The following is a 12,578-nucleotide window of genomic DNA, read 5'->3' on the forward strand; positions in this document are numbered from 1 at the left end:
CCATCTACCTAAATTGAGCCAATTGACAGCTCTACCCGAAACTTCCAAAATTTCTCAAAAAGCATGGATATTAGCCTACAATTTTAGAATTTTTTGACTTATTTTCATCCGAAAATAAAAATTGCCGAAATGTTAACCATGGTCCCTAATATCCTCCGAGAGTCCAATTGGCTTGTAGAACCATCCGATTTGCCTTTAAACAACCAATTTACCGATTTACAACTTGCATCGATTTCATTAACTCAAGCCTACCAAGAACATTTATGACAACATATAATGATCATATATGGTTCCAAACGGCATTATATGACCCCGAGATGTATTCCATAGAATTTTAAAACTTTTCGACACCGAGCCTCAAAACCTAAATTTCTCAAAATGCGTGGATATTAAAGCCTTCAATTTCTAATTTTTTTGACTTTTTTTCGCTCGGAAATAAAAATTGCCGCAATGTTTACCATGGTCTTTAATACCCACCGGGAGTCCAATTGGGTGTGCGGAACCATTTAATTTTCCTTTAAACGACCAATTTCCCGGTTTACAACTTGCACTGATTTAATTAATTCAAGCGTACAACGAACATTTATGACAACAAATCATTATCATATATGGTTCCAAACGGAATTATATGACCCCGAGTTGTATCCCATAGAATTTCAAGACTATTCGACACCGAGCCTCGAAACCTTCTAAATTTCTCAAAAAGCGTGGATATTAGCCTTCAATTTTGAAATTTTTTGACTCTTTTTCGCTCGGAAATAAAAATTGCCGAAATGTTTACTATGGTCTCTAATACCCTCAGAGAGTCTAATTGGGTGGGTGGAACCATCCAATTTTCCTTTAAACGACCAATTTCCCGGTTTACAACTTGCACCGATTTAATTAATTCAAGCGTACAACGAATATTTATGACAACAAATCATTATCATATATGGTTCCAAACGGAATTATATGACCCCGAGTTGTATCCCATAAAATTTCAAGACTATTCGACACCGAGCCTCGAAACCTTCTAAATTTCTCAAAAAGCGTGGATATTAGCCTTCAATTTTGAAATTTTTTGACTCTTTTTCGCTCGGAAATAAAAATTGCCGAAATGTTTACCATGGTCTCTAATACCCTCAGAGAGTCTAATTGGGTGGGTGGAACCATCCAATTTTCCTTTAAACGACCAATTTACCGGTTTACAACTTGCACCGATTTAATTAATTCAAGCATATAACGAACATTTATGACAACAAATAATGATCATATATGGTTCCAAACGGCATTATATAACCCCGAGTTGTATCCCATACAATTTCAAGACTTTTCGACACTGAACCTCGAAACCTCCAAAATTTCTCAAAAAGCGTGGATATAAGCCTTCAATTTTGAAATTTTTTGACTTTTTTTTCGCTCGAAAATAAAAATTGCCGAAAAGTTTGTCATGGTCTCTAATACCCTCCGGGAGTCCAATTTGGTGGGTGGAACCATCCAATTTTCCTTTAAACGACCAATTTACCGGTTTACAACTTGCACCGATTTAATTAATTCTAGCCTAAAACGAACATTATTTATGACAACAAATAATGATCATATATGGTTCCAAACGGCATTATATGACCTCGAAATGTATCCCATACAATTTCAAAACTTTTCGACACAAAGCCTCGAAACCTCCAAAATTTCTCAAAAAGCGTGGATATTAGCCTTCAATTTTTAAATTTTTCGACTTTTTTCGCTTGGAAATAAAAATTGCCGAAATGTTTACCATGGTATTTAAAACCTTCCAGGAGTCCAATTGGGTGGGTAGAACCATCCAATTTTCCCTTAAACGATCAATTTCTTGGTTTACAACTTGCACCAATTTCATTAATTCAAGCCTACAACGAACATTTATGACAATAAATAATGATCATATATGGTTTCAAACGACATTATATGACCCCTAGATGTATCCCACAGAATTTCAAGACTTTTCGACACCGAGCCACAAAACCTCAAAAATTTCTCAAAAAGTGTGGATATTAGCCCTCAATTTTGAAATTTTTTATCTTTTTTTGCTCGGAAATAAAAATTGCCGAAATGTTTACCATGGTCTCTAATACCCTCCGGTTATTCCAATTGGGTGGGTGGAACCATCTGTTTTGGGTGTTTTTGTCCCTCGGGAGAGTTACAACACGAATACTGGTCCGGGATGAGCTGTACCTGCAAAACAAACGGAGACACGTGTTGGGTGGTGCTCCGCCTCCGACGGTAAAGTTAGTAACTTGAAAAGGAATAAAGATTACGGAAATTTAGGTGGGTATCTGCTTGGATTCCAAGCTAAGGTGTTTCTCTGATATAAGAGAATGTAGGTGTAAATAAATGGTAAAACGTGCCCTCGAAAAGAGGGATATCTCCCTATTTATAGGGTCTTTGGGAATTGTGCCCCTGATTAGGTCACTGAACCCTAATCATTGGTGGGCTGCGCCGTTTTGCGGCATTCTCGGGATTTGGGCCTGAAGGCCGCCTTTTCCCTTAATTTCTGGAATGACACGTGTCAAGCAGGGATTAGTTCATTTTAAACCAATCGGAGGCTGACACGTGTCAGCTTTTGATTGGGCCACGCGACAGGGTAAAATTACCCTAAACATTTGCCCCTCATAGATGTGACCGTTCACCTTCCGGGTAAATTACGAAAATGCCCCCATATTTACCCTCTATATATAGCCTTTTTACCCTCATAATTTTGTACGTTTACAAAAATTTTCTAGAGAGAAAAACGTTGAGAGAGCAGAAGTCATCCGTTTGAGTCAGGCGCGAGCAAGAAACTTTGTTCTTCCGCAACCCAGCCGGACCCGCCTTCCTTCAGATATCAAATCCAAAGGTACCGTCTCTGTCTCTCTCAGCTCTTTTCTTTTTTCACCGCTTGTACATATTTCTTGCAATAAATGGATGCATCACCAACACACACGGCACAGCCTAGGTTAGAGTCCAGCCGGTCACCAGGGACGGCTGAGTCTAGGACTGGGAGTGCCGGCTCGAGGTGTTGGGACCACCCTTTGCCATGGATTCCGACCAGTTATGTGTCTGTGCAGGACACCATGGCTCGGACAATGCAGACGACCACTGATCCAAATTACAGAAGCGCAGGCTCAGGCGACCAAACGCCTGAGGGAGAAACGTCTGGTCAGGGAGACCAGACGGCTCTGGAGAGATCCCCTTTGCGCGCCCCTTCAACCCCTGCTGACTCTTTCTTGGAAGAGTGTGACCAAGGCGGCGACGAGGCCGCCTCTGCCCCCATGGACCAAAGTGAGGGGGAGACGAAGAGTGACAGCTCCGCCTCTACCTCTGAGAGCAGCGATGACTTGTCCCCTCTTCCGGATAGCAAGGAGGAAGAAAGGAAAAAGTGGAGTGAGAAGGACGATCCCTTCAGCATCCACGTCTCCTCCAAAGACCGGATCCAAATGGGAGAGAACTTAGAGAACTTTAAGAAAATGCACCTGCTTGGAGACGGGTATAAGAGCCGGGTGCCGCCTGAGCTGGGCACCATCGCTTGGGGGGATGATCAAGAGAACGCCAACAACTATTTTGGCTGTTATGAGGCGGCGTTCAAAGCCGGCCTTCGCTTCCCCCTTCATCGGGCGGTGAAGGCAATTTTGAGAGGCTATGGCCTTGGGCTCTGGCAACTTACCCCCAACTCCTGGACCAACATTTTGGGGTATGTTGCCGCCTGCGAGTTCCAAGGGCTTAACCCCGGCTGGGAGGCTTTTGCAAGCATGCACTACCTCAGTAGGAGCCCAGGCGGCTGGAGGGCGTGGTACACTCTAACCACGCAGCCGCAATATATGATGACCTTGGACAAGGTCTCCAAATTCGATGGCTGGAAACACAGGTTCTACCTGATGTCAGCCCCAACCAGACGGGAAAATTATGAATTCCGTCTATACAATAAGAAGCCTGACTTGTTGGGCAGGAAGTGCGCTCTTCCCCGGATCCCAGAGAAAGACTTTGACAAAATAATTAAGGTAGACTTTTTCGGCCTCACAGATGCAACTCTGTCAACCGGGGAAACAATAAAAGTCCCTAAGAACTGGATTCCCAAGAGTGCCTGGTTCAGGGATGAATGTTTCTTAGTCTCTTGCGGGCTAGGGCACATGTTTAATAAACGTATGCACCTGAGTTCATACCGTCTGTAGTATTTTTCTATCGGTATTGATTTATGATGTTGACCAATTTCTTTCTTTTTGCAGAAGAAGCATTGAACATGCTGCAGACGAAGAAAACTCCCAAGTGGTCTTCTGCTGCCATCCGCAAAGAGCTTGCGGAGAAAGCTACGGCCGAGCTCAGGGCCAAGGTATTGAGCGCCTGACCCTTTCTTAAGTTTATTCTATAAACTGTCTTGCCTGGATACTAACCTTGACTTGTTTATTTTCACAGGGGGGAGAAGTCGGGAAATCGTTTGAGAAGAACCTCAAACGGGCTAGAGAGGAGGCCCCAGCCGTTCTTAACAAGATAAAAAAGTCCGCCTCTGCGTCAACTCCTGGCGCCTCAGCCAGGGCTAAGACGATGCGCATAGCGGGGCGACTCGAGAAGGTAGGCGGCAGCCTGTGCCTTGATCTTGTCAACCCCTCAGCAGCCGCGGGGTTCACCATGCCTGCAAGCATTTCCCGCTTGGCCGACTCTGAAGGTAAGAACCCTTTTGAATCCCCGCTTGAGCTGGGGTGGCCTTTACGGGTGAAATCCCACTCCCAACAGACGTCATCCTCAGACGGTCGGCAACAGATAGGTGCTGCCTTATTTTCGCACTCATCACGTATTGACTGTGGTGCAGATCAATCTCCCCGCTGGCCAGACGTCCAGAAGCATGCCAAGGCCATGTTGGATGCCGTCCGGAAGAGGGATAAGGACAATATCCCTGGGATAGAGACGTTCAATCTTGAACGCATTCTATCCCTTCTGGCTGAGGTAAGAAACTTGTCATTTCAATGTTATTTTTTCCAAGTGTTTTACCCCGCCTGCAATTATTATACCGCCTGCTTTTTTGCAGGCCATGCTGCGGGTGGACGGGCTCAAACGTCCTTATTCCCGCAAACGGGAAGAGGTAAAAAAGGCCAAGAAGTCCGCCATAGACGCTGATAATATTGCTTTCCACTCAAATATCGTAAATGAACTTGAAACTAAAGCAATAATTATGACATAGCCATCTAAAATCCAGCAGTTGGAGCTAGATCTGAAGGCGGCCGACCAGCGGGTAACGGATGCTGAGACGGCCAAGAAGGGGGCGGAGGAGGCCCAGAAGAAAGCAGACGAGAGCGCCAAATGGGCTGATGAGGCGCTCAAGAAGGCCCAGGCGGACCTTAGCAAACTGAAATCCAAGGTTGAGAGGCTGGAGAAGGATGCTGCTCAAGCTCAGAAAAACTTTGCAGCAACCCTGGAGGCGGAGCAAAACCGCCTTGTTGTTGAGAGTGATGCTGACAACGACGCCCGTATGAAGATTGCTTGGGCTGCCTTGTATCCAGACGCTGATTATAGCATCTGGACAATGGCACACAGCTATGCCGAGTACGTGGTGTACTTGAGAGAGCAAGGCGAGCCAGAGCCTGCCTCCTTCGAAGCCTGGCTCAACAACAATGAGCCGACCGCGCCTGAGCTTCCTGGATCTGGTGAAGTGCACCAAATTCCCTCAGATGGTGAGGAGAAGGAGGAGAACCAGGAAGCTCCTTCTGCAGGCCAGAAGTGACCCCTCAGCGGCAGTATGCCAATCTTTGCTTTCTTTTAATTCTTTTTATTCAGCGGCTGTAAGCCAAAACTTACTTTTTCCGGCCTGCGTGCCGAGTATCCTTGTATTTACCGGCTGTGGAGCCGGGTTAATTAACAATTACTTTCTCCCGGACGGGGCCCGGTTAACATTTGATCCATTGCAACCATTTGGTTGAATGGACTTTTATGAAATGCACCGACTAAGTCGATTTTGATCATTTTGCATTTGAATTTTTAATTTTTGCCTAACTTATGAAAAGCATGCGGCGATTTCTTGCCTAACTAGTCAATAGTCTAGTTGTCTTTGCCCCTGGACGGCTGTGTGATTGGTTTCAATTGGAGCTGGTTGATTGACTTGAAAACGTCTGATGCTGCAAAGAGCATGATATGTTTGTAAGTCAATCAATCACAGTAGTGATTGCCCCAAACCAAGTGCACAGCCGTACACCAACAGGCGTTTCGGTCACTACCCAGACGGCTTATGCCCGTCTTGGTAGAGATTTCATAGCCATTGAACTCTTGACCCAATTGGGGTGAGGTGCAATTTTTGGAATAAATAACCTAAGTGAGAACTTCAGTCGGTGACCGACTGATGCCTATGGGCATCCGGTATTTAGGAACTTATTCATTCTTCGTAGGTTATTTCGGTCAGACGGCTATGAGTTGACCAATTTGGTCGTTCAATTTTTGCCATCTGCATGGATACGTAGAACCGACAGATAATCCGTTCTCTGCAACGATTGCACCCGGAGGGGTGTCGCCGGACGCCTTTGTCCATTTTGGGACATGCGATTTTATAAAAAGAGCAACCATCCGGCCATTTTAGCCTCTGGTCTTGTTTGAGACCGGTTGTGTAGTGTAGGGAATAGTTTCAAGCCTTAAAAATCCCATTAGCTTGAACCCCACTGTGATCATACATTAAAGTACGGTGGCGTCCAAAAGGGAAGAAGATAGAGCAAAAGAGTCGCCAACAAGTTTTTTACGGAACTTGTAAACCGCTCACGAGGTGAAGGTTACACCCCTTAACGATCCAAGAGATCGTCAACTCCATAAGGTCATGAACCAAAATAGGGTTCGGGGATGAAGGTACAAATCCAACCTAAAAGAGATTGAACCTGCCCTAATAATAGGCCTCTACTTTATTTTGCTCGTATTCATATGCGCTTTCTGATTAACATGCAATCAATAGGTTAAACCCTAAACCTGTTTAATCTATGTTGGTTGAATATTAATGCACAAATAAACTATTATTGGCGATCACTTGAATTATAATCACAATTAACCTTAAACAAGATTATTAATTATCTTATCAAGCGTGATTACAAGTACCAAATTCCCTTTAAACATGCAATAAAAGGTGATCAAGCAATAAATAATAAATATAATACATATCAAGCAACATAATAAATAATCAATATCATGAATAATAATTATAATAATAATAATATCAATCATAATCATGTTAAAGCATAGCAAGATCCTAGGCATGATACTAACAAGATTAATAACAAACCCTAGCATGTCACTAAACAATAAAAATCAAATCTTTAGCCCTAACATGATACTAACAATCATAAATATGAATAAATATTAGGAAGAGAATAAAAGGCATCATAGCAATCATATTTAATATTAAAAATACCCTAGACATGATACTAGGAATATCATAATAACAATATAGACATGATATCTACATCATAATATCAATAAATCAATTAAAGTACTTACTTGGATGCCTCATACCTCTTTCTAATAACAAAATACACACGTTAGTAACTTCAAGGAAAATAATAATCAAAACAATTAAATTAAATAATTGAAAGAGAGATTTGGAACCAAACCCTCAGAAATTAAAACCTTTCACGTCTAGGGCGAAGGCAACTTCGAATATGACTAGGTGTTTCTAGATCTTGTGAATGCGGAATTTTGTATTAAAAAGCAAAGAAGAAAGAACGCATAAATTAATGTTATTGAAAATTTGATGAATGAATGATGTAAAAAAGAATTGAATATTGGTAATTGAAAAAAGTGATTGTTGATGAATGAAAACGGAGTTTTTGATACGATATTTATAGAGAAAATCATCCAAAAAAGATAATTTATCAAAACAGAGTCTGAAGACCACAAAACTAACTTGGCGCCAGCCCTGGCTCATTGGCGCCAGGACCAGTGGCTAGCGCCAGGCGCCAATGGCTGGCGTCTGGCGCCAATCCTGATTCCAGGCGCCAAGGCCTGGGGTTGGACGCCAATTTGGATTTCAACGCGTTTTCGAAAATCTGATAATTTTACCGTACGGGAAGATAAAATAATATAATTTCAGTCGAAAATGCTATTTGATCTAATTAAAACTCTGAAGAGTCCTAACTGAATTAAGAATGATAAAACCTTCTAGAATGTTCTAGAAGACCAAAACCATTCCTAATTACATTAGGAATGATAAATCATATTAGGCCCTCCCCTAGATCATTGGGCCGTACTTAAAACTCAAACCGGGCCCAGTTTAGTAAATTGGCCATAACTTCCTCAATATTCATCGGAATTGGGCTTATAATATATCGTTAGAAAGGTCTTTGCAAACCCCATCCAACTACACCACTATTGGACCCATATCATGGACCAACCAAACTGGATTGGCTGTTTTCTTAAAATAAAGTTTTCAAAAACAGAGAGGAGAGAAAAGAAAAGAAATAAAACTTTCCGCAACACTAGACCTTTCCACACTTTCGTTTCATTCAATTATGATTTGACGTGAAAGGTACTCATCACTGGGTTTGGTTTTGGGGAGACACAAATGGGTGTCTACATGTAGCCACTAAACGTTTTTGTGCTTAGTTTCTTAATCAGTGTTGAATTTACACTAAGTATCGAACTTGGTTTTTTAAACAAACGAGTCTGTCTGAGTATTACCCAGGCGGATAATCAAGCAGTTGAATAAACCAAGTATCCAACTTAAATTGGAGAATCCGTCTGAGTATTACCCAGGCGGATAGTCAAGCAGTTGAATAAACAAAGTATCCAACTTAAATAAACAAGGGATCCGAGCATTACCCAGGCGGATAAACAAATGTAACCTTCACTAAGTCTCGAACTTAGTTAGGTAGATGGGGAATCCGCCTGGATATTACCCGGATGGATAATCAAACAATAACTCAATTTTGCAAACAAAGACTGAATCTTCAATAATTGACTCATTGTTTACAAAAAGTTACATTCTCAGAATTAGTACTTTTTTAGATTGTCTACATTCCAAGTTCTAGGCAGGCGCCTGCCGTCTGGGGTTTCCAGGCGGTAGGTGCCGTCCCTTACTTCTTCATAGATCCGGTAGGGACCTTCCCAATTTGGTGTTAGCTTTCCTAACTCATTGGCCCTACCAGTTGCCTCCATTTTTCGTAACACTAAGTCGTCAACTTTTGGCACCATAAACCATGAGAAATGGGGTTTCACCGGTTGCCCCTTTCGCTGTTGTCCGGATGGCCCATAGGACATGGATTAATTCTTCTGCCCATAAGCCACCGACTCTTTCTATTTTCTTTTTAATGCCGTCTGAGATGATTTTGTTGAAAGCTTCAACTTGGCCGTTTGCTTGGGGCCGGCCAACAGATGCAAAATAACTTGAGATCCCCTGATCTCCCAACCAAGTTTTTAGTTGAGGCGTCTCAAACTGAGGACCATTATCAAACACCATAGACATGGGTACCCCGTACCGGGTGATAACATTCTTCCAGATGAAGGAAATGGCGTCTAAGGTCTTGATGTTTTTAACCGCCTCAGCCTCAACCCACTTGGTGAAATAATCCACAGCCACTAAGATATAGCGCTTTTCGCCTGGAGCAGCTGCGTAAGGGCCTAGAATGTCCATGCCCCACTTTGCAAACGGGATTAGACTGTGGATGGTCGTCAGAGCAGTAGCCGGACGATGAATAAGTTTTCCAAACTTTTGGCACTTGTCACATTTTTTCACCAATTCCTTGGCGTCTGCCTCAAGAGTGGGCCAAAAGTAATGTCGTCTGGCTCTGATGGCTAGGGACCTATCGCCTATGTGGGAGGCGCAGAATCCCGAGTGCAAGTCTTCGAGAACTTCTTTCCCCTTTTCTGGGGTGACACACTTCAACAAAGGCTTCAGAAACCCCGCCTTGAAGAGTTCTCCCTTTTTCAACTCGAAGCTTGCAGCTCGCTTCTTCAGGACGGCTGCTTCCTGTGGCGAATCATGAAGTGTGCCGTCTGAGAGATAAGCCTGGATGCCATCCATCCAGGTAGAGCTTCGGTCCAAAACTCCAATGGGATCTTCATTGATGCTTCTCTTTTCCAGAACTTCCCAAAAGACAGACCGAGGCGTATCATGGCAGGCGGAAGATGCCAGTTTTGACAACGCATCCGCCTGGTTATTTTTAGACCTAGGCACTTGGTTCAGCCGGAATTCCTCAAGTGCCCCGGCCTCCTCTTTGACTACCTGAAGATATTTGACCATAGCCGGATGGGTAGCCTCATAACTTCCCTCATAATTTCTAACAACCAATTGAGAATCAGAGTAGGCGTCAATTTTCATGGCCCCCGCCGCCTTACACATACGCATGCCGGCTAGCAGGGCTTCATATTCCGCCTCATTGTTAGAGGCCTGAAACTTGAAGCGTAGTGCATACTCAAATCTTTCTCCTTCAGGAGACTCATAAATTACGCCTGCACCGCAGCCGTTCTTTGTAGAGCTCCCGTCTACATACACTTTCCAAACCTGATCAAGATTATCCGGAGCCACCGGACGAGTCATTTCTACAATGAAGTCGGCAAACGCCTGACCCTTCACTTCCTTTCTTGTTTCGTAAGTGATTTCAAGACTTTGCATTTCAATAGCCCATTTCAACATTCTCCCGGATGGGTCCAAGGTAGACATTGGCCGCTTGAGTGGCTGGTCCGTGTAGATCACCACCAGATGTGCCAAAAAGTAAGGCTTTAATTTTTTAAATGCCATATACAAAGCAAGACCAAACTTTTCAACCATGGGGTACCGGAGTTCAGCATTTTTAAGAACATGGCTAATGAAGTAAACCGGGAGCTGCACGTCGTCTCGCTCAGCAAGGAGAACGGCACTGAGGGCATGGTCTGAGACGGCTAAGTACATGTACAACGTCTCCCTAGGAAAAGGACTGACCAACCTAGGCAGAGAGTGTAAATGCTCTTTCAGCCTCTGGAACGCCGCCTCAGCATCATCCCCCCATTCAAATCTGGTCTTCTTCCTGATTGCTTGGAAGAAGTAGAGGCATTTGTCACCTGACCGGCTGAGGAATCTTCCCAAGGCGGCCAGGCAACCGGTGAGTCTCTGGACTTCCTTGACAGAACGGGGTGACTTCATGTCAATCACCGCCTGTATCTTCTCAGGGTTAGCCTCTATCCCCCTTTGATCAATCAGGAATCCGAGAAACTTCCCAGACTCAACACCAAAGACGCATTTCTTAGGATTTAACATAACCTTATGCCGCCTGAGTGTGGTGAAGGTTTCTCGGAGATCAGCAAGGTGATTCGTCTGCTGCTTGGATTTGACTATCATGTCATCAATGTACGCCTCCACATTCCTCCCAATCTGATTAACAAAGACCGTATTAATCATCCGTTGAAAAGTGGCAGGCGCATTTTTCAAGCCAAACGGCATCACAATATAACAGAATAACCCCTTATCAGTGACGAAGGCCGTCTTCTCTTGATCTTTTTTCCACAGGGGTATCTGATGGAAGCCGGAATAGGCATCCATAAAACTCATCAAGGCGTGGCCGGCTGTAGAGTCGACCAGACTGTCGATCTTTGGAAGCGGATAACTGTCCTTTGGACATGCCTTGTTAAGATCTGTGTAATCAACACACATGCGCCAGGTCCCATTCGGTTTCTTAACAAGGACCACATTGGCCACCCAGTCGGGAAAGTTACAAGGCCGAATGAACCTGGCGTCTAGCAGCTTTTTGACTTCGGCAGCTGCCGCCTGACTTCTTTCCTCGCCGTGATTTCTTTTCTTTTGCCGGATGGGCTTCTTTTTGGGATCCACGGCGAGTTTGTGCACAGCGAGATCCAGGCTGACGCCTGGCATCTCTTCCACTTCAAAGGCAAAGATGTCTTTGAATTCCTTTAGCAGGAGGTGCAGGTTTGCACCCAAAGTAGCATGAGCAACCGTCCCAACCTTAACAGTACATTCTGGACGGCTGTCATCCAGAACGAGATCAATGTTTTCGCCAGCCGATTGGGGACGGAGCTCATCTGACCGTTCACCGGTCAGTGATTGCTATTTTTTCTCTTTCTTCACCTCCACCAGCAGAGGTGCCTTTATTTTCTTCCCGGCTGCTGGTGGGACGGGAGCCGGATCGGCATCCTTGACATTGTCAAGGTCTATTGGTTCCTAACCGCCTGGGGCCACAGTATCTCAGACGGTTGAGAGATAGCACTCCCGGGCCGTCTTCTGATCCCCATTCAGGGAACCCACAGTGTCGTCATCCTTCTCATACTTGATGAGAATGAGAGACGGGATGATTACTGCCTTGGCTACGTTGAGGGTCGTCCGGCCAAGGATAATGTTGTAGGCGGTCAACTCCTCAACGACCAAGAATCTGACGACAATATGTCGTCCTTGGCCCTTCTCTCCCAGTCGGATGGGTAAGTCAATTCTTTCGGCTGGGTAGACCATCCCACCCCCAAAACCAACCAAGGGGTGGGTGACCGGATGGATGCTGCTGACATTGTATTTCAGCTTTTGCAGGCACCGGAGGCTGATGATGTCTGATGAGCTGCCGGTGTCTATAAGGATCCGTCCAACCAGCTGGTTGGCAACCTTACATTCAATGACCACTGGGTCATCATGAGGGCGGCGGACG

This window comes from Chenopodium quinoa, unplaced genomic scaffold, assembly GCF_001683475.1.
Source record: "Chenopodium quinoa cultivar QQ74 unplaced genomic scaffold, ASM168347v1, whole genome shotgun sequence".
NCBI classification, from domain to species: Eukaryota; Viridiplantae; Streptophyta; class Magnoliopsida; order Caryophyllales; family Amaranthaceae; genus Chenopodium; species Chenopodium quinoa.